At 37.5% G+C, this 24,518-nt stretch overlaps 1 pseudogene; it reads left to right on the top strand.

Moving 5' to 3' along the window:
* Nucleotides 1–24,108: 24,108 nt before the first annotated feature.
* On the top strand, nucleotides 24,109–24,213 carry LOC111825982 (annotated as a pseudogene).
* Nucleotides 24,214–24,518: the final 305 nt, after the last annotated feature.

Here is a 24,518-nt window from a genome sequence, read left to right as displayed (position 1 = left end):
AGGGAGGGCTTGGGGGAGGTGGCGGAGGAGGGGGAGCAGGAGGGGGGCGAAAGGGTACCCAAAGAGGCTGTGGCGGAGGAGGGACAGGTGATCTAGCCCATGGGGAGGGCGTGGCTGTAGGTGGCTCGGATTGGTAGCAGGAAGAGGCTCGGGGCTCTGGGTGGGAGTGGGGGGTGGGACGCCAGGGAAAGCCGGTGGAGCACGACCCTGCCACCTCCCAGCAGGCTAGGGACCATTCCAGACCCCAGGATGGAGAGGAAGTGTCTGGCTGATGAAGGTGGGAGAAGTGGGAAGGGTCCAGCGATGACATTCTAAAATGCCAATTGTGATACATGTCGAAGACCCTTCTCACAAGGTGTGAGATTATTAAAGACAATATTAGTCCACGGACATAATTTCATTTCCACATAATTGCTTTAGAGGCAATCCATTTATTAATCTAACATTTATTAAGCACCTAGTATTTGCCAGACACTGAGCTAAGAACTGGAGTTACAGAGATGATGAATATATGGTCCCTAACCAGTATATAAATAATAAGTATCATTACTACTATTGATCATTTTAAAACAAAATAGAAAACCAAATACTATAAATGTTTTAACAGTGCAAAGGAAGTAACTACATTGGTTTAATCCTTAAAGATGTAAAGATTATTTTTCTGCTCATCAAAACAGGATGAAGATTTTTTGAGAGAATGGCAGAGCAGAAATGACTTTAATCAGAGCAGAGAGCTGTCCCAATGCTGTGAGTAGTAACCATGACTTAACCTCTTATAGAAGTGGGATGGCCAAACAGAAATACATAGAGAGCAGCCTGGCAAGTTTATAATTAATATGGGAACCTTAACTTGTGTTTAAAAGGCTCTATTCTAGCCTTGCTGTGTTATGAGCATAATGTGGTAGAAAGAAGGGCCTCACTATGACTTTCGTGTACACTTTGCCTTTGTGGACCCCTTCCTCCATAAAAAAGTAAAAATTACATTTTTTTCAATTGCACTGTTGTAAAGATAAATATATTAATATTATATATTAAAACATTTTCTTCAACCTAAAAGATCACTTTTTCTTCTGATTTTAAATGAAATTAAAACATTTCCATGGGCCCCTAAAAGCTTTGTGGGCCTCAGGCACTGTGCCTACTGCCCCTAACAGAGAAGTCAGCCCTATTGATATCATTTCTTAATACTAAATTTCCTCTTATGAAAAAGAAGAATCAAATTAAGAAGTGCCCAATCAATATAAGAGCAGAAAGACACACAGTGCAAGTTTAAGAATTGATAATAATGAACATCAGCAGAAAGGACCAGTTCCTACTTTTTTTCAATCAAGCTCTCAGGTTTTAATTATTTATTTTTCAAAATATGTTTTTATTGATTACAGAGAGGAAGGGAGAGGGAGAGAGATAGAACATCAATGATGAGAGAGAATCATTGGTTGGCGGCCTCCTGCACTCCTGATACTGGGAATGAGCCCACAATCCAGGCATGTGCCCTAACTGAGAATCCAACAGTGACCTTCTGGTTCATGGGTCAATGTTTAATCACTGAGCCACACAGGCCTGGCCAAGCTCTTGGGATTTAAATGAGCTGTGAGTAACTAATGATACTTATGGAGATATTTGTCTATGAATGTCTTCAACCACTTCAATAACCACAGACTTCCTCTATGGATCTCATAACTGTTCTGATCAGGTATGTGAGGGCTCAGTTACCAGGATGTAGCCTGAATACAACTAAAGACATAGCTAGGCAATTATAATAGGGCAAGTTCATGGATGAAAGATCCATAAAGGTTTTGTGTGTGTTGAGGGGCATGTGTGTAAAAGGTAGGGATTGATATCCTGGAAAGCAATTACTAGCTTATTTCTTTTGTTGGCCTCATCACAACCCTGGGTTCATGTTTGAACCTCACTGGCAATTGTGATTCATATTTGCTGCCCTTTGAAATGCTTATATTTTTAGCAAATACTATATTGATTCAGATTAATGCATAATAAATAGGTATCATGGCCCCCATTCCCAAAGAAATGTACAGTGGCACCCCTCTGTATTTTCATCATGGCTGCCTTTGCAGAGAGAAGAGAAAAAGAGGAGTCCAGGAAGAGAGGATCTGGATTGGGGTAAAGGAGATGTTTTGAGACAGAATAAAGACATTAATATGGAAGAATTGTGTTCACACAGTTAAAGGGATGACTAAGAAAATGGAGGTAAGAAAGGATATACCCAACAGAAGAAAACAACAACAACAAAATTTCCAGAGTTGTTCAGGGTGATTTTTGAGATATGTAATTCTAATATTTTGTGATTTTAAATTAGGACTGAAGAAATTTTCTATTTCAGATCTGATTCTTTTATATCTATTCTGCTTCTCTAATATAGCATCTTCAAATAATCTAGTTTTCAACATACTTGTCATGTAGATGGGTCATTCACTCATTTATCCAATAATCATCATTTAAGCACCTGCTGTATGGCAGTCACTGAGCTAAGGACTGTGATTAGTGAGATGGTTAATGGAGGGTTGTTGACCCCAAGGAGCTCACAGACCAGTAAATAAAGTGTTAATAATACAATGTGACACCATGTGGTACATGAGGAGTTAAAATTGGCCAGATGAACACCAAAGGAGGGGCCTATGCTTGTACTTGGAAGGGGTAGGGAATGGCATGAGGGCAGTAGAAAAGATTGCAAATGGAGGGTGACAAGAGTTGAGCATTGAGAGATGAACAGGAGTTTTTTAAAGTGAGGGAGAGCCATTACAAGTGAAGGGAATGGCAGGCACCAAAGCTTGGATACAAAGGAGGCTGCAAATATTTTGGGAGGCTGCTAGAGTAGTCTGTGAAGAATAGTGGTGGGGGTGGGGACAGGGGAAGGTAGAGGCCATTTGAGATTCCCTGGTCTGTCCTGTAAAGGAGCTTTTTGTAGTCAGTGGGGAGTCATTGAAGGACTTGAAGCAAGGGAGTGAGTGACCAGGAAAGATTTGGGTTGAGGAATGATCACTCTGATGGTGGGTGTGAAGTGCTGATAGGAGAGAGGTAAGGTTGGCAGCATGGAGACCAGGTGAGAGAGACTGTGGCAATGATCCCAGTTGAATCAAGGCAGTGTCAACAGAGATGAAGGGTTTGAACTTGACTCAAGTGGTACTCAGGACATACGATCAACAGGAATAATGATGGAGGAAATACGGTGGCTTACACCTGGCTTTCTGAATCATATGACAAGGTGGGTGGGGGTGTGGTCAGTGAGATACAGGTCCCTGGGAAGAGAATTAGGTTTGTAGCTGGAAATGATGAATGTCATAGGTTCCCCCAGAAGCAAATCCTGAAACGAAGATTCAAGTGCAGAAAGTTGATTTGTAAGGTGAAGGAAACAGTGGTAGGGGTGTGGGGAAGGGAAACAGAAGGATGACAGCCAATAGAGGGTATGTAATCAAGGCCAATTACTACCATGGGCAAGTGGAGGTTAACCTTACAGACAAACTCTTGGACATGATACAAAACACCCACTTCAGAATTGTCCCACTCAGAGGGTGATGATTTTCTGGCAATTTCAACCTGCCACCCAGTATTGGCAGAGAGTCTTTTTCAGGTATAGGGAAAGGATACTGGTTGGCAGCTTCGGTATCTGTAGAGCATGTTGAAATGGTAGCAATTTAAAAAAGAAAAGAAAAGAAATGGTAGCATCCAAAGGATGTGGGTAGTGAACCACCAATGTGTGCTCCAGGGAGTTTTGGTTACTACATCTTTTTAAAAATATATATATTTTATTGATTTTTACAGAGAGAGAGGGAGAGAGATAGAGAGTTAGAAACACTGATGAGAGAGAAACATCAATCAGCTGCCTCCAGCACACTCCCTACTGGGGATGTGCCAGCAACCAAGGTACATGCCCTTGACTGGAATAGAACCTAGGACCCTTCAGTCCGCAGGCCGATGCTCTATCCACTGAGCCAAACTGGTTAGGGCTGGTTAGTACATCTTGAGTTGAAAGTATATCTTGGGTAGTCACAGAGAGAAGTCCAGTAGGCATTTGCAAGAACAGGCCTGGAGTTCAAAATCTAAGCTGGAGACCTAGATTTGGAAGCTGTTAAGTCCTGGGTGTTAGCTGAACCCAGTGGGTATTGATGAGCTCTGCAGAAGACATATGTGACTTAAGTTGATGGCTGAGCCCATCACCCTTGGCCATACCAACATGATTTGATCTGATCTGATCTGCATGAGAATCATTGTGAATTTCTCTAGGAGTTCCTAGAAGCCTTGAAGGTGTAATGCCAATTTAGTGCTCATGGGTATGAATGTCTTTGGGGGAAATGGTCCATTGCTTTCACAAAATTCTTAAGGGGTCTATATTTTACTGAAGCTGAATAATGTATTTAAAATAGAATTCTTTTTAAAAATTTTAATGGTCAATCATATTTACTAGATGATTGAGTGACTGAAAGCAGGTGGACATTTAAACACATAATCACAATGAAAAGGGTTAATACTGGAAAAAATGCAAAGGGTAATTAAAGCACAGAGGACTGAAATCAAACCTAGGCTTAGGGAAAGAGAATGGAAAACATTCAAAGGAACAGTCCAGCAAGAACAACATTTTAAAATTATTATATTTAAGGATGGCATTTTTAGCTAAGGAATTTTCAGAGCCTGTGGGGTAAGAGAAAGATTTTAATCATTTTGATAGAACAGAGACTTCTAATGTGAACTGTATTATGCCATGATTTTATATATGAACTGGCCCTGCTCTGCACTGGTTTCTTTTAGTCCAGTTGTAATTCTGTCTAGTCTCACAGCCAGGAGAGCATTTGATTTCACAGGATTGTGGGAAATTGTCAAAGTGTCAAAGGCTCATTATGAAGGGCTCTGCTTGTGGCTGCCCCATTCTGCATTCCCCATTCCTCTTTCCTAACAGAACCACAATGTTGTTCAGATATCCATCCCTTTCCTACAAAGCCATATACCTTAGAATTTAATCCTAGCTTTAGTATGGGGTCTATTTGATCTGCAACAGATGGCATCCCTCCCACTATAATTTGGACCAAATAGACCAGAGAAGAGATTTTCTGGGAGTATCATGGGTAAGTTCTTTATAGGAGAGCCACCCTCCCTCTCCCAATGAACGAGAAGATAATGAAACCCCATTTGGAACTGTCAGTAAAAACATGATGCAGGTGTCCATATACTTGATTATATAAACTGGTGCACTACTGAGGGTAAAAGGGGTTGATATTACTAATTATGTAAGGGCCTAAGGCATAAACTGGGCATTCAAAGCAAACCAGGATGGTTGATAACTATGATGGCAGGAGCAGGCTTAGGAGAGACCTGATGCTCTCAAGGCAGAACAACAAAAATAGGCAAAGAATCTGGAACTCTGATGTTATTGAACTGTAGAACCAGCAACCATTTCTAAAGCCACCTGAATTTGTACTTCCTGTTACATAAATTATTACACTGCTTTCTAGATTAAGTTTCTTTGAGTCAGGTCTCTATTGCTTGCAATTAAAAGCATCCTAAGACATACATGAAGTTGCAGGATTGCTTTTGTTTTGGTTTGGTTTAGTCCCAGATAGGGTGAGGACTTTATGGATTCAAAAGATCTAACAAAAACAAGTGAAAGGAGGAAGTAGGTCAGGAATTGATATTTTAATCTGACTTTCAAGACAAGTGAAGGAAATCATCTAACTACCATGTGGTTGCACTGAATCTGGAAGGTACTGCACTTGGCAGTTTTCATTTGAGCAGCGCCTTGGAGGCACACTCCTGCCTCTGACAAAGGCTGACTCCTGTGCCCAAGGTCAGGAGAATTTCTCTCTATTTCCTGCTCTCTCACTGCTCTGTCTGAGTGGCTTTGAACCAGCTGCTTCTCTCTGTGGACTTGGATCCCTCGTACCAGGAGCAGCCGTCTTCCCCCTGATGTCATGTCTGGTCTTTCTGACTTGACTTATAAGTCCTTGATGTACATCTCCCACAGAACCTACCTCAGTTCTCTCTGCAGGGGGCCCTCAATAAGTCATGGTTAAATTCACAATGATCTCCCCTCACATCTGGGGTCTCTTACTCCTAAGGAGCTTCAATATCCCTTATCTTGTTCAAGTCTTATAACCCTCACATGTACCTCCCTTTTCTGTGTGGAGGGAAGATGTGGACAGAGCGGGGTTTGGGGTTGAAGCCATGTGACTGTCACCTGAGGCTATCAGGGTTGTCCAATCAATGGAGAGCCCTGCACAAGCCAAGTGAGAAGCCAGGTTGCATGAGACAGAGTAGAAACCATATAGGTCACCAAGAAAGGACGGGAAACAAAAATTATAGCCTGGAAGAGATTTGGAGTCAGGAACATGAAATAATAAGGCAGTGGATTTTGGTTAAGTGGAAAATAGACCCAGATTTGGTTTGGGAGAGCTGAATTATTTTACCAGATGGGATAACAATGCGACCTATGGCATGAGTGCAGTTGAAATATGGGCACATCAAGGACCAAGGATAGGCTAGCTCAGAGATGACCCCCTCAAAGGAGGGTGGGCAGGAGAACTGTACACACTCTCTCACACACACACACACACACACTCACACACACACACACCTTCACACATGTCAAGTCCTGTTCTCTTTCTGGCGTCAGGGTTACTTTTTCCTTTCTTCAAAATTCATTCACAAAGGAGCCAGACTGATCTCCTAGTAAGAAAGCAAATATCGGCAAAGTTGCCCTGGAGTAATGAATGCCCTGGGGTGGCAATGAGAATATTGTCCAAAACAATCATTAAAAATAGCTGCTGAGACACTCTATGTAAAGGGGACAACAAGCAGTGGCCCTAAATATCCCCAGTCACCAAAACTACAGTCCCCCGTGTCAGGCACTGTGATGAGGGCAAGAGTCCATCTCTGCAGTTTTTTAGAAGAGCTGCTGAGGACTTTCTCAGCCATCAAGCCCACCAGCTGCTGGAAATGATTAACTCTCCCATAGATACACCCTATCTGATCTAGCTAGCACACAGTGTATAAACAAAGGAGAATGTGGTCGTTAATTTCACAAATGGTCCCTGTCACAAAATGCACTGCATGTTCCCGAAACCTTCAGTGTGTGGGTGATGGGCAAGTTTTGTCCTGAGTCATGCATGGCAGGTTTCTCCAATGTTATTGACAAGGTTTCTCTTACTACAATTGTAAGAAGTGGGAGGAGTTGCAAGGTCACTTTTGTAATAGGACATCAATGTACAACACAGACAGGACTTAAATCATGTCATTTTTCTGCAGTTAAGATAATTTCTCAAGTTATAAAATTTTATTTTTTCCATTTAAAATCATTTTCAATTTTCAATTACAGTTTACATTCAATATTATTTTGTATTAATTTCAGGTATACAGCATAGTGCTTAAACAATCATATACTTTACATAATCATATACTGATATTTCCAGTACGCACCTGGCACCATACATAGTTATTACAATATTATTGACTATATTTCCTATGCTGTACTTTATATCCCCATGATTATTCTGTAACAGCTAATCTGTACTTCTTAATCCCTTCACCTTTTAAACCCATCTCCCAACCCCTTTCCCATCTGGCAATTGTCAAAATGTTCTCGTATCTATGAGTCTGTTTAGAAATTTATGATTGGAAAATTTTTATAGAAGGAGAAAAAGAGAGCATGAGTAAAACCTCTCTTGCTAGGATGGTTAGCAGTTTTTATTGCTGTCCTTTGCATTTGTGGCCTCCCTGTGCCAGGTCAACATCCAAGTCCTCTCATGAGACTGCTTCCTGTCAGCCCCTGCTACCTCAGCTCCTCCCAGGGGAATCCTGATGCTCTTCACTCCCAGGATGATTCCTGCCCAATTTCTGAGCCAGACCACCCGTGTGTTGGATCTGAGATGAAGCTTGCCTCTCCCATTACAGCTCCTCGTGTTCCTGAGGCATCACTCAACCACCGAGCTATAGTGTTCTCCAGTTGTCCTCTTCATGACCTTCCCCCACACTGGCCCAGCCCTAGGAGTAAGGTTTTGGGTCTGTTTCTCTTCATAGCTCTCATGTCTTCCTTTGGAAATGTAGTTCCACCACCTAAACTCACTCACCAAAATGTCCCCATCAATCTCTGAAGCTCACATAGCAGTCTGCATGGATAAAGTTGGTTTCTCATTCACTGATGTTCTGCCTTGAAGGAACTGCCCCAAAACTTGACAGGAGTGTTGCACAAATGCCGATCACCATCATCCTGGATTATCTCTTTCACCCCTTCTATTAGATGAGTCCTCATTAGAGATTTATAGTGATTGCTTTTCTTTTAAGAACAAATATTTTACTTGCAAATAGAGGTGACCTTTTGAAAATTACAATATTATTGCTTTATAATTTATTCACGGTTAAAATGGAAATACTGTAGAGTGCATATAATTTATTCCTTTAAAAAGGATTTTTCATTATAACTAAATTTCATTAAAAATTAAATATAAGTGCAAAAAGTTATTTTATCTTCATGATAAACATTCAGTTATAATCACTCTCAATGATCTGTATGTTCCCTTCAAGTTTTTTTCTTTATAGCATTTACCCAAGTGATATAGTATTACCCATGATTTTAGTCCTGCTTTTATCTCTTAATAACTTCCATTGATAAGCATTTTCCATAGCATTCTAATAATATTACATAATCAGAGTAAACATTTTCAATGGTTCAATAAACAATTTCATTAAGTGGATCCATCACCATAAAACTTAGCTTTTCCTCTACTGTTGGAAGTGTGGGCTATTTCCAAATTCTGCTGTTGTAAAGAACTCTACAATTGTGTATATTGATGTTCCCCACTAATAAGTTCTCAAAATACATATCCAGCTGTAATACTTCTGGGGCAGATGCAGAAACATTTACATGTTGCCAATCTGATCTTAAAAAGGATGTTCCACTTATAACTCTAAATATGAGTTCTGGCAGTACTTGCCTTATGGATACTTACCAGCCTAGGCCAAAATATTTCTCATTTTGTACTAAACTATATTTCACTGATAACTGTGGAGGCAAGCCATTTTTATGTTTGTGTTTTCTAATTACATACTTAAAGGAATTATCAGTTTATTACTTCCACTCACTTATTAATTAAAGCATAGTGTTTGCATTTTATTTATGTATCTATTATTTAAAACAAAATAAATGTATGTCATAATAACAACAAATAAATCCCAGAAGTGGGATTACTGGATCACCTGGTAGTTCCATTTTTAATTTTTTTAAGAACCTCCATACTGTTTTTCATAATCTCTGTACCAATTTACATTCTCACCAACAGCATACAGGGTTCCCTTTTCTCTATAACCTGCCCAATATTTGTTATCTCTTGTCCTTTTTATAATAGCTGTCTTAAGAGGTGTGAGGTGCTATCTCACTGTGGTTTTGATTTGCATTTCTCTGATGATTAGTGATGTTGTGCACCTTTTCACATACCTGTTGGCTACTTATATGTCTGTTTTGGATGTCTATTTAGGTTGTTTTACCCATTTTAAAATTGGGCTATTTGTGTGTGTTTTGGTTTTTCTTTTCTTTGTTAGTTTTTTGCTATTGACTTGTATGAGGTCCTTATATATTTTGAATAGTATATATATATATATATATCATATATATATATATGATATATATATATATGATATATATATATGATATATATATATGATATATATATATTATATATATATATATATATATATATATATATATATATATATATATATCACATATATATATATGTGACTGGTAGGTATGATGCACACCAACCACCAGGGGGAAGACACTCAATGCAGGAGCTTCCCAGCAACAGCAATTTTGCAGAGTGCCCTCTCACACTCTGGGACCCCTGGGGGATGTCAGACTGCCAGTTTCAGCCCAATCCCCGCAGGCCAGACAGAGGGACCCCACCTGCCAGAGGGACCCTGCTCACTCTGCAGACACCCTTTGAGCCTGGCGCCACCCCAGGTGTGGCCGGCCAGGGAGGGACTGTGGGAGGTTGGCTCTAGGACGTGTCTGGCCCATCTTGCCCAGTTCCAGCCCGTCTTGCCCAGTCCTGCCCCACTGGCCACGTTCTAATTAATTTCCTTTCAATGTGCATGAATCCATGCACCAGGCTTCTAGTATTATATAACAATCTTAGATAGATGGTTTGACAATATTTTTCTTCCATTCCATCGGTTACCCTTTCATTTTGTTGGTTGTTTCTTTTGCTGTCTAGAAGCTTTTTAGTTTGATGTAGTACCATTTGTTTATTTTTGTTTTGTTGTACATCTAAATAATAATTACCAAGACCAATGTCAAGGCACTTCATCCCTATGTTTTCTTGTAAGAGTTTTATGGTTTCATATCTTGCATTTAAGTCTTTAATCTCGTTTGAGTTAATTTGTGTGTATGGTGTAAGATTTTATCCTTTTACATATCCAGTTGTCCCAGCACCATTTTTTGAAGAGACTATCCTATCCCATTGTGTATTCTTGGTTCCCCTGTCAGAGATTAGTTGTGTGTATATGTGTGGATTTATTTCTGGGATTTCTATTAAATTACATTGGTCTTTGTGTTTTTATGCCAGTATCATACTGTTTTGATTACTGCAGCTTAAAAATACAGTTTGAAATCAGAAAGTATCATGCCTCCAGCTTTTTTCTTCTTGCTTAAGATTGCTTTGGCTATTTGGGGTCTTTTTGCTATTTGGGTTTCATTTATCCCTGGGATGCAAGGATGGCTCAACATACTGAAATCAATAAATGTAATACACTACATTAACAGAATAAAGGATAAAAACCATATGACCATGTCAATAGATGTAGAAAAAGTATTTGACAAAATTCAACATCCTTTCATGATAAAATCTCTCAACAAATCAGGTATAGAAAGAATGTACCTCAACCTAATAAAGGTCATATATGACAAGTGTACAGCTAACATCATACAAAACAGTGCATGATTAGGAAAAAACATGAGGGTGCCCTCACCACTTCTATTCAATATAGTACAAGCCCTAGCTAGAGCAATTAGGCTAGAAAAAGCAATAAAATGCATCCAATTTTGAAATGAAGAAATTGTCTGTTTGTAGATAACATGGTACTCTGTATAGAAAACCCTGAAGAATCCACCAAAAAAAAAGAAAAGTAAACACCCACCACAAAACAACTGTTAGAACTAATAAACAAATTTAGTAAAGTTTCAAGATACAAAATCAATATACAAAAATCAGTTGTGTTTCTATACACCAATGATGAACTAACTGAAAACATAAGAAAAAAATCCTAGTTTCAATAGCATAAAAAAGAATAAAACACAGGAATAAATTTAACCAAGGAGGTGAATGATCTGTATACTGAAAACTATAAGACAATGATGAAAAGAAATTGAAGATACCAATAAGTGGAAAGCTATCTTATGTTCTTGAATTGGCAGAATGAATGTTGTTAAAATGTTTATACCACCTAAAGTAATCTACAAATCCAATGCCAATGGCATTTTTCACAGAAATAGAAAAAAAATCCTCAAATTCATATGGAATTATAAAAGACCGAAAATAGCCAAAGATATCATAAGAATGAAGAACAAACCCGAGAGTTTTTAAAATCATGAATGAGCGTTGAATTTTGTGAAATGTATTTTCAGAATCAATTAACATTGATTATTTAAATTTTCTTCTTTACTCTGTTGATAGATATATTGCACTGATTTATTTTTTAAAAGACTTTATTTTTTAGAGCAGTTTTAGGTTCAATTTGGAGAAAGGTACAGAGATTTCCTATTTACCCCTTGCCCCTACACATGCATAGTCTCTACCATGATCAGCATCACCAAAGTGTTACATTTGCTACAGTTGATGTGTCTACATTAACACATCATAATTACCCAAAGCCTGTAGTTTACCTTAGGTTTCACTCTTGATGTTGCATATTTGACAAATTTTGACAAATGTATAATGACACGTATCCATCATTGTAATATCATACAGAGTATTCTCACTGCCCTAAAAATCCTCTGTGCTTCACCTACTCATCCCTCCTCTGACATCCAATTTTTGGCAACCACTGATCTTTTTACTATCTCCATAGTTTTGCCTTTTCCAGGATATTATATAATTGGAATCATTAAGTGATTGGCTTCTTTCACTTAGTAACATGCACTTAAGTTTGTTCTATGTTTTTTCATGGCCTGAGAGGTCACGTCTTTGTAGTGCTAAATAATATTCCATTGTCTGCATGTGCAATTATTTATCCATTCAGTTACTGAAGGGCATCTTGGTTGCTTGTAAGTTTTTGGCAATTATGGATAAAGCTGCTATTAACATCCATGTGCAAGTAAATACCAAGGACTGTGATTGCTGAATCCTATGGTAAAGTATGTTTAGTTTTATAAGAAACCACCAAATACTGTTCCAAAGTAATGTGCCATTTTGCATGCCCACCAGCAATGAATGAGAGTTCCTGTTGCACCACATCCTCACCAGTGCTTGTCAGCATTCCAGAATCAAGCCATTCTTCTGTCTTGATGCTTCAAGATTCCTTCTTTTTATAGCTTACTTTCTGCTTGAAGAACTAACTTCCTTTAGTCAATATTTAAGAGTATGTTTGATAGCAAAAAATTCTCATAATTTTTCTTCACCTGCGAATGTCTTGATTCCCCTTTACACCTAAATGATACTCTGGGTTGGCAGTTCTTTCAGAACTTGCAGAATATTGTTCCACTTCCTTTTGTGCTCTGTGGTTTCAGATGAGAAATCCACTGTCATTAGAATTGATGTTCCCTGATAATTAATGCATCATTTCTTTCTTGCTGCTTTCAAAATTTTATCTTTGCTTTTAGTTTTCAGAGGTATAAATATGATGTGCTGGTATGAATTTCTTTGCATTTGTCCTGTTTGGGGTTTGCTCAGATTCATGTACCTGTGTGTTTTCTTTTGCTAAATTTGGGGTATTTTACATCATTATTTCTTCTAATATTTTTTCAGCCCCAATCTTTTTCTCTTCTTCTGCTGTGCTAATGATATGATTTTTTTCTTATTGTTCCACAAGACCCCAAGAATCTGTTCATTTTTTTCTAATCTATTTACATGATCACAGTTCATTGATTCTATCTGCTGATTAAGTTGCTTAACTATTGAGTTCATCAAGTTGCTTAACTATTGAGTTCATCAAGCAGGTTTAAAATTTGGGGTGTTAGCTCAGCCTATGAGCCAGGAGGTCACAGTTCCATTCCAGGTCAGGGCACATGCCTCGGTTGTGGGTTTAATCCCTAGTAGGGGGCGTGTGAGAGGCAGCTGATTAATGATTCTCTCTCATCATTGATTATTTCTTTTTCTCCCTCTCCCTTCCTCTATAAAATCAATAAAAATAATTACAAGTTGGGGTATTATATTTTTCGGTTAGAAGATTTCCATTTTATCCTTTTTCATAGCTCATTTTATTTTCTGAGATTTTCTATGTTTTCATTTATTTCAAGAGAATTTGCTATTGCTTGTTGAAGTTTTTTTTGTTATGGTTACTTTAAAGTCCTTGTCAGATAACTCCAACATCTGATTCATCACTGTGTTGGCATCAGTTAATTGTCTTTTTTCATTGAAGTTGTGATTTTCCTGGCTCTTGATTTTGCAATTTTATCCTGGATATTTGTACTATTATGCTGTGAGACTCTGGGTCTGATTTAAGTATTTTGTTTTATCAGGTAGTCACCTGTTTAGGTTTAGCATGCAGGTCCTAACCTACTTTTATGGAGTATGGCTTGAATGATAACTTACTTTTCAGAGCCTTTGCAGTATTTTTGGGTGTGCTTGGTTTATCTGGTGCTGTTGGGACTCTCACTGGTCTCTGGTGGTGCTGCCTAAGGGGTTGCCCTAGGCAGGGCCAGTTGATGTCTCTGGCCCATAGAGATGAAGATTGTTTCCTAGGCAAGATAGCTTCTTGGGTGTGGTAGAATCGCTCTTGCCAGTGCCAATAAGCCACTCTGTGTCTTCCAGCAAGGGAGTCTTAGGTCTGGCAAGGGAGGAAAGTACTTCCTTTAGCCGATCCATTCCCCTTGCCAGTGTTGTCAGGCTCACCTGGTGTTATCAGAGGGCCTACTGCTTGATCTGGTAGAGGAATGAGCCTACCTGGACAGACCTGTGTTAAGTTGGGGTCTGGGATTGCAAGGCCTGGGTTGCCTTCTTTGTTTGGTGGGGGGTGGGCATATAAGACATCCTGCTGCTGTGTCATTCTTTCTGTCCTGGGATCCTAAACTAGCTTGCCTTCCTCTCCCTACCTTTCAGATTACTCCCTTGGTGGCCTCTTAAGTTCTTTCCAGAGTTCACAGTTGTACTTAGCAGGGGGGAGCAGGGAAAATGGATCTAAACCATCTTGTCCACGCACAAATTTCTTTAAAATGTTTAATTCTTTAAAACTAAATAATAATTGAAAAAATGATCATTGCAATTATTGTATGATTGATATGAAAAATAATTTTGGCATAGAAATAAAGTACATTTTAAAAAATGATCTGCTCCAGGTGTCAAATATACTAGCTATGCCACTGAGAGTGAACAAAGTGAAAGGAGAGATTAGAAAGATTGTTAAGAAGGGCCTTGAAGCCAAGGGTAGAAAAAGTGTTAAGAAGCTGAGAGAAGTTATTATTACATTTGTTTTATGATGAGATTAGAAACCAGAGGATCTGAAGCATTAGGTTGCTTGCCCAAAATTGCTTTGGCATTTGGCTGTAGGACGGTTGCAGAATTCAGGATTATGACATTCCAAGACCATGGTAACAGCACACTGTTTCCCAGGATGCTGCTTTCAAACTCCAAACACAACATTTGCTGGAAGATATACTAAAAAAGTCAAGTAGCTTTTGCCTATCTGGCAAATAAACAAAAAGTTTCAAAGAAGTAAATGTTTACTAAATTTGACTAATATTAAATGTCTGCTATTAGTCTCTTAATCATCCTGTTTGGAGGGGGTTTAAGTAATGTTCATGAATTCATTTCAAGATAATAACCAAGAAAGTGCTTAATCCTAGAGGGAGAGTATTAAATTATTATTGGCATTTGTATAAGTTTGTAAAACCCTTTTTATATCTTTCTTTAAGCTGCTGACTTCTAGAATTTATTCATAACAATTTATTTTTTACATAATCAACAACATATATCAAAATTTTATTTTTTATTAAAACGTTGAAGAAGTTGGTATTCTAGAAATAGCTTTGAGATAAGAGAATGAGGTAGTTATGGGAGTAAAGTGTTGGCTTTGAACACCGAAACCAGTGAAAGGTGGCACTTGCTTAAATCATTCTTACATACTTGCAAATCAAAAAGCATATATAACAACTAATATTTGATGCTGGAGAAAGAATGCAAAATAAATCACATAAGGTCCAATTTATGTTAATAAAAGAAGACTCAAAAGTGTGGGGTAGAACATGAAGAAGCAAAAGCATGTAAAGCTTACATTTTATGCACTTGAAGAAGCATAGTCAAAAGATATATTTTCTCTTTTTTTAATCTTTTATTTTTTTTAATTTTCTTTCCTTTTATTCTTTTATGGCATAAAAATTTCTTATATTTCACTTTTCTTTGATTTTCATTTGCCTATGGTCACTCCCATATAAGCTAAAACTTTGTTCCTAATAGTATCTACAGGATTTCAGATAAAAGTTGACCACTTTCTCATTAAATGTGTTTGAGTCTTTTATTAGATCTCTCTATATAATGATATCTATATCACTGGCTTTTTCAGAGTCAATTTTAATTTTTAATTTTACTTTTTTAGAGAGTGGAAGTGATGGATAGAGACACACGGAGAGAAACATAGATGTGAGAGAGACACATCGATTGGTTGTGTCCCATACATGCCCCGGTCGCCGGCAACCGAGGTACATGCCCTTGACCAGAATCAAACCCCCAACCCTTCAGTCCACAGGTCTGTCCACTGAGCCAAACAGGCTAGGGCCAGAGTCAATTTTTAGAAATCTTGCTTTCTACTTTCTTTTCCTCATTTCCAATTTATGAACCCTTCTCTGCCTGCACACTTCATGCCTGTAACTACTTTCTTCCTTCAGACACGGAACTCAAGAACTCAAGGACTCATGAACATCAATTCAGAGAAATATTGCCCACACTACCACACCCCCTCTGCCCCAATGGTAAGTGATTCTCAGATGGTGTATTCTTTATTGTTCCCAATCCTCCACTTGACTTTGACTGTTTAGACATGGACTTAGATTCTGTAGAGCAGTGGTTTTCAAAATACGTTGATCACACCCAGGAGTGAGTGAGATAATACATTGGGGTGTATGGATCAAATGTTAAAATGAACAGATAGATATGTTCAGTTGTGTTGCTACTTAATAGATAGATTGTCACCAATGCCCTCCCTTAATCTGTATGAGAAGTTCATACATCCTATATGTTTTTTGAGATATCCTGGAGGAGTGAATGTTCCATACTGGGAATAGTTGACATCAGAGCCCTCATGTGATCATTCCTTTCAGCACATTGCAAAGTATTACAGTTTACATGTTCCTGGGTAGATGACATTATACGTTATGTTATCCAGTTTTAATTAATAACTTTCAAAATTGGCAAGTAACTTTAAAAATCTCTACAAAGAAAACATAGATCAAGATTCTACTATTAACTCAAGCTCACAAAAGTATAGGAAAAATGGCAGGAGCTTATGATCTTCCCACCTTAGTAGTAACTTAGTATCAGCCATATTACATAAAATAATGAATTCTAATCAGATTACTTAAAATAGAAATTATAAATGAGAGCATTTAAAATATGTTATTATATACCTTTTGAGTCCCCTCCAAAACAGACCCACCTTTTGTCCTAGGTAGCCAAAATTGGGCCAACAAGTTTTCTGGATCCATTTTAACCATTGGTAGTTAACACACGGTCTGTATCAATCATTTATATCATCTCAAGATTATTAAGCTTCAGGAAGTTCTAGAAGAGTCAGGGTCATGAGACATCTGACCTAGTATTCTGTTCATGCCAGAGGAACCAAAGAACAAGTTTTGGAAGTTTAGGTCTTTCTTGCAGATTTCAAAGCTAGAAAGGTATTACCAAAACTTATAAACTATGCTCAGCCTTCTAACCTCAATCAACAATTGCTGACTGAGTGTCTGTGCTAGGGCCTGTATTAGATTAGGAAGAGAGGGAGTGAAGAAGGAAGGGAAATCATCCCTGACTTCCTTAAAAGGTAGTTAACCCTAGACAAAGCTGCATATGGCAATTGCCAAATGAAGCAGACAAACATGGAGAGCTGAGATCAAAGCCATGGTGATCAGGTAAGTATCCAGGAAGAGGTGAGATCTGAACAAAAAACTATTCTTAAACTTGAATATACATAAGAACTAGACTGTTAAAATGAGATTGCAGGGTCCCCCAGAGATTCAGATTCAGTAGGTCTATGGTACAACCTGAGCATTTGCATTTCTAACAAGTTCCCAGGTGATGCTGATGCTGCTGGTCCAGGGACCACACTTTTGAGAACCACCTCTCTGAAGGATTTTAGACATATAGAAGGGAAAGCAATGTCAAGGGCTAAGATGAGGAAGTGTTAAGAGGAATAAGGTTGGGAAAAGTGGAAGACATGTTTAGGAGGATTCTGAAGTGAGGGGATTATATAACAGAAGAGTGGGAGAAAAAAATCTAAAAATCTGTCTGAAAATTTTGGAATTTATTCTGGGATTTTAACTGGGATTCATTGTATAGAACAAATTCAATTTAACTGGGAGTCATTGAATGTGTTTGAGTAGTGACATGACATAATGAAAACCTTATTTTAGGACTTTAATATGTTTGCAATATATTCTTTGGTGTGGAGCAGAGGAAGGAAAGAGGTGAACACAAAAAGGACATGTACGAGCTTATTAATTTATTTACATTGTTTAAAAGTCTATTTTATATACCATTTATCCCCAAATAACGGTAAGGAAAAAAGTGCTTCTCAGGAGGCTAAATTTTGATGAGAAGCTTGGGCCAGCATTCCTCTTGGAAAAGAAGACAGAGGCAAACAAATGGAATTTGGGATCTGGTCTTCCATTATTCAAGTATTCCTAAAAGGTGACAGCATGAAAATCCTCAATCCTCAAGTATTTTTGGAATCTGTGTCAATTTAATGGGAGAATCTGCAGATTTTTAAGCAGTAAGTTGATCCATGATGGCATTCAACCTAAGAGGAGGAATTTTCTGTTTATAGTCTTGACTCAAAAAAGATTCAAATTTGCCCCACCCTGGAAGTGCATCACTAAGGGGGAATTTTCAATGTTTAAAGATGGTTTATAATAAGATCACATTGAAATTTTCTTCTTTTTTTGCCTCTGTGAAGATAAATACTATGTGACACTAATTCTACATCAGGCAAGAGAATTGTACTCTGAGGACACACACACACACACACACACACACACACACACACACACACCAATCACTAGCATCAGCCAGGAACTCTGCTCTGAGATGCTCTGGCACATTTTTTAAAAAATATATTTTATTGATTTTTCACAGAGAGGAAGGGAAAGGGATAGAGAGTTAGAAACATCGATGAGAGAGAAACATTGATCAGCTGCCTCCTGCACACTCCCCACTGGGGATGCGCCCGCAACCAAGGCACATGCCCTTGACCAGAATCGAACCCGGGACCCTTCAGTCCGCAGGCCGACGCTCCATCCACTGAGCCAAACCGGTCAGGGCGGCACATTTTTGCATGAAGCAAAATCAATATGAGCCAACCTTAAAACCATCTTTTGGGAACTTTTGGAAAGGTAGATGAAAGGAGAGGAAAGACAAGTCAGACTTGGAAAACAGTCCAGGGAAGCTCTTTTGATGACTCAAGTCATTATTTAACATTGATGTAGTCATCTGTGAGGCCCCAAAGTGAGCCAACATTGGGTTGGGTACAGGTCAAAACAAACCTCTGGCTTCTCAAAATGTCCCTGCACCTTTGTTCTCCTGGGTTTCACCTCACTAGGCAACTCTTCTTTTCCTCTGGTTTTTCTCCCATTCCCTGCCTTTCTCCTTCTTTAGCTACCACCAAGCTCCCTATGGGTTGACTAATAATTTAGTAAAAATTCATTTTTTGAAAATATTTTGCAATAAAATCTTATTACTTTTGTTGTCTGTAGCTAGAGGGGTGGTGCCCTGGTATGAATGCCCCAATTTTAAAGAAGAAAAAATAGGGATAATGGATCAAGTGATTTGCCAGGGATGAAACAAATGAGATTAGTACCCATTACTTTTTATTCCAACAACTGACATAAATACAAGAGCTGTATTGTAGCAATTATCTGGGAAAGCACTGGAAAACATTCTTTGTGAGTCTCATATAATGAATGTGGTAACAGAGAAGATGACTATGCCAGTTTTTAATTCAATCGAGGTTTTGAACATATTTCTAAGTCCTTTGCCATGTCCCCAGTTTTCTCATGCATAAAATGGAGCTAATACAATAATTAGTATCTACCTTATACAGTACTTGAGAGGATTAAATGACACAACATGTCAAGCGCTTAGAAGAGTACATGGCATCTAATAAGCCCTCAATAAAATTATTGTTGTTGTTGTTGCAGGAGCAACAACAATTTGTTTTAAAGTGACAACTTCAATATTCAAATCTTCCAAAATTTATACCAAACAATGCCTAGACATAAAGGATTAATACTGATTTGCTGGAGAACCCTATTAGAATGAGAAACTACAGGATGGGGATTGAGTTGAGTGGTCGATCACTCTCCCAGAACATTTTGGAAATTAAACCTTTCATTTCAGATTATTTGTATCTGTGCAGGTGGTGCCTATGAGAAAATGAAGCCCAAATGTTGCAGGTACCATTTCTGTTCCTACCTACCTGCACCTCATTGTAGCAAGAGCCATTTACCAGACACAAGAAAAAGCCAAGAGTGTACTGTGATTGTATTCTGATGTCACACCAAGTTTATCTGTGACTGCTAAGGCAGTTGATCTTGCTTGTCAACCTGTGTCACCTCTCATATAAAAGCCCACATGTCATATCTCTCTCATACTCTCAGCCAAGGAATTTTTTCTCAGCTTTTCAGCTCCCTTTCTCTTCCTGTACTTCCCAATCATTTACACAGTGTCCACTGAAACTCTGATGCCCTCTTCCATAACAAGTAGCCTGTGCACTGCCACTCCTCCATCATCTAGTGGTAATTGCAATCTAGCTTTCCTGTGAAGCTCTATTTCCTAAAGTTCTTTTCGGCAGATGGCATTTATTTTACTGGGGTTTATGGAGATTATCATCATTATTCACCTGTCCTCCCTCCAAACAGTTGTTACTCTACCTTTATGTAATATCTTCCTGAAGAACTTCCACTTTCAGGATGATGGAGTAGATATACTTTTCTCTATTTCTCCAACTAAGTACAATTAAAAACCCTGGACATTATATATGAAACAAACTTAAGAACACTCTGAATGGTGGAGCAAGGAAGGCAGACTGAATTCATTGAATTTTTCTTTTTCCTCATATGTTACAGAATTGGAGCTGAAGACATTGACAACCATGAATACAAACAGGTGTAGACCAAAGAAGCCCAAACAAAAGCCTGCTCTCTCCAGCCAAAGTACCAGGAAAGGGACAGGCCAGAAAGATATAACTTTTAGAAAATAACCACTTTTGTCAAGCCAAACACCACAGAAAGAACCATAGTCTACACTTACAGCATTGTATGGCTATAACAAGGCCCTCCTTTCACCAGGTTGATATCACAAGAGGCTGAATATGGAGCTATGTCTTTCATTCCTGCTAGATGGTAACAAACATACTCCCCTTGCAGTGTTGGTAGGGACCATGTGGAAGCCTGGATCCCCATCCCCACCTAGCAGTAATGAGGTACCCCCCTCTCATCTTCCCTATTGGGATGATGTCAAAGAGGCCTAGTGAAGAGTCAGGACTTTCACCATCACCCACTGGTAACAAGACAATCATCCCAGGTGTCAGTGAAGGCTATGTGGAGAGTTTGAACTCCCATAGCATGACAATAGAGGCTGAGTGGGAAACCTGGACTTCTGTACTCACCTGGCAGAAACAAAGTAATGCTCCTAATTTCCCTGCCAGAGCAGTGTCAGAAGAAACCATTTAAAGGTTTAAATAAGAGCCAGAGTATCATAACATAAGTGCCCAGGTCTCAATAATAAAAACATAGCTCATCATACAAAGAACCAGGAAAATCTCTATTTGAATGACATAAAACAATAGATGACAACACTGACATACAACAGATGTTAGAATATGACAAAGACTAAAAGCAGCCATATAAAATGCTTCAGTGAGCAATTACAAACATGACTGAAACAAATGAAAAGGTAGCAAGTCTCAGCAGAGTTAGGAAGTCTCAGAAAAGAAAGAGAAGATGTAAAGAAGAATCAAAATGAAAACTGTAGAACTGAAAATACAATAACCCAAATTAAAAAACAACAACAAATCAATGGATGGACTCAAGAGCAAAATGAAGAGGATAGAGGACAGAACCAGGGAACTTGACGAAAGAACAATAAAAATTACCCAATCTGAACAAAGGCAAAAAATAGACTGAAAAACATGAACAGAACCTGAAGGAACTGTGAGTTTATAACAAAAGATCTAACCTCTAGTTCATCGGAGTGCCCAGAAGAATAGAAAGAGGATGCAACTGTAAAACAGCTCAAATAAATAATGGCTGAAAATTCTACAGATTTGGTAAAATTCATAAACTGACAGATTCTAGAAACTGAGCAAACCCCAAATAGGAAAAGTCCAAGAAATCCACACCAAGTTGTATAATAGTCAAACTTCTGAAAACTAAAGCCCAAGATAAACTGTGAACGCAGAGAGAGAAAAAAAAAACAATACATTTTCTATAGGTAGAAACAACTCAAATAACAGCAGATTTCTCATTAGAAACCATAGAGGCCACACTAAAACAGAACACCATTTTTCAAGTGCTGAAAGAAAAAAGAACTGTCAAACCAGAGTCTTATATGCAGTAAAAATATTCTTTAAGAATGAAGAAATTCTCAGATGAAGAAACACTAAGAGAATTAGTCCCCAGCAGATGTACCTTAAAAGAATGGCCAAAGGAAGTTCTTCAAACAGAAAGGAAATGAAAAAGAGTCTTTGAATATCAGGAAGGAAGGAAGAACAACAGAAAGAGTAAAATATGAGGAAATACATTTTCTTTCTCTTAAGTCTTCTAAATTATGTTTCATAATTGCAGCAAAAATTTAACACTGTCTGATGAACATGCAGATAAAATTTTTAAGCTAATGAGGGTAAAGGAAGGTAAGGTTTTGAACTTCAATAGAACTGGTAAAATGTTTAGTAGACTGTAATAACATCTATATCTATATATCTATATCTATATCTATATCTATATCTATCTATATCTATCTATATCTATCTATAGTAATACCTAGAGTAACTACTATACTTAGAGTAACTAATATAATAGCTATACAGTGATACACTGAAAAAGACTACAGATAACTCAAAATTGAATTATAAAAAATTGTTCAAGTAACTCATAGGAAAGCAGGAAAAATAAAACAAAGATGATAAACATGGAGGACAAATAGAAGACAAAATTATAAAATGGTAGACCTAAGTCTTAATATACCAATAATTACATTAAATGTAACTGGTCTAAATACAGCAATAAAAAAAAGAAATTTTCACAGTGGATTAAAAATCAAAGCACAACTATATGGAGTCTATAAGAAACTAACTTTAAATACAATGAAATTATATATAATGCAAACAGTCAAAATAAAGCAGAAGTGACTATATTAATACATTAGATAAAGTAAACTTCAGACCAAATAAAATTACCGGAAACAGAGGGGGTATTAGATAACAATAAAAGAGCCAACTCCCCAAGCACCATAGAAATCTTAAATGTGTATGCACCTAATGACATAGCTGCAAAATCTGTGAAGCAATAAAATGACACAACTGAAAGGAGAAATAGAAAAATCCACAATGATAATTAGAGACTATAAAACCCTTCACTCAACAATTGATAGAACATCTACACAGGAAATCAGGAAGGATATAGGACTCAACACCACTACCAACCAATAGGGTCTAATACATTTTTATACAACATCTTACACGACAACAGAAGAATACATATATTCCAGTGCCCATGAATCATATCCCAAGATAGATCATATCTATCCATAAAACAAACCTAAATTAACTTACAAGAATTAAAATGACACAGAGTATGTTCTCCAATCATAAAGCATCCAAACTAGAAATCAATACCTGTAAGATAACAGGAAAACCTCCAAACATTTGGAAATAAAACACACTTCTAAATAATCTATGTCTTAAAGAGGAAGTTTCAAGGGAAATTAAAAAAATACTTTGAACTGAATAAAAATTAAAATATACATATCAAAATATGTAAGACCCAGATAAAACTGAGAGACATTTATAGCATGAAATGTTAGAAAAGAAAAAAAATCTCAAATCAATAATATAAATACCCAGCTTAAGAACCTAGGAAAAAAGAAAGAGCAAAAAGCAAGAAGAAATAAGAAAATAAGAACAAAAATCAATGAAATTGGCAACCGAAAAATAACAGAGAAAAATCAATGAAACAGAAAGCTGCTTTCTTTTTTAAAAAATCAATAAAATTGATAAACCTCTAGCAAGACTGATAAATGAAAAAGAGTGAAGACACAAATTACCAATATTAGGAATTAAACAAGGTCTATCACAACACCTTCTGCAGACACCAAAAGGATAATAAGGAAATGATATGAAAACTCTACACACGTAAACTTGACAACTTGTATGAAGTGGCTCAAATCCTCAAAAAGTGCAAACTGTATAACCCACCCAATAAGACATAAATAATTTGAATAGTCCTGTAACCATTAAAGGAATTCAATCTACAACTGAAAAACTCCCTAAAAAGAAATCTCTAGGTCCAGATGGTTTCATTGGAAAATCCTATCAAATGTTTAAAAAAGAGTTAACACCAATACTATGCGATCTCTTCCAGAAAATAGAAGAGGGAAATTTCTGAGTTCATTTTATTAAACTATTATTACTCTGGGACCAAATCAGACAAAGACAGTACCAAACGTTATATTTCTTATAAATATAGAAACAATCGCTTCTCGGCCTTTTGGCTAAGATCAAGTGTAGTATCTGTTCTTATCAGTTTAATAAATATAGAAACAAAAGTCTTTAACAATATCTTAGAAAATAACTTTTCCAATATACAAAAAGAATTATACACTGTGACTAAGTAGGGCTTATTCTGTGGATGCAAGGCTTGATCAAATGCAAAAATTAATCAATGTAATCTACATAATAACAGGCTAAAAATAAAAAAATCATATGATCGTATCAATTGATGCAGAAAAGCCTTTGTCAAAATTCAATACACATTCATAGTAAAAGAAAAATCTCAGAACTAAGAATACAGGGGAACTTCCTCAACTTGATAAAAAGCATCCAGCAAAAAACTACAGCTAACATTATATTAATGGTGAAAACCTGACTGCTTTTGCCTTAAA

Source organism: Myotis lucifugus, unplaced genomic scaffold, assembly GCF_000147115.1.
Source record: "Myotis lucifugus unplaced genomic scaffold, Myoluc2.0 scaffold_49, whole genome shotgun sequence".
Classification (NCBI taxonomy): domain Eukaryota; kingdom Metazoa; phylum Chordata; class Mammalia; order Chiroptera; family Vespertilionidae; genus Myotis; species Myotis lucifugus.
Note: the sequence above shows the minus strand (reverse complement) of the source record. Positions and strands in the feature narration are given on the sequence as shown.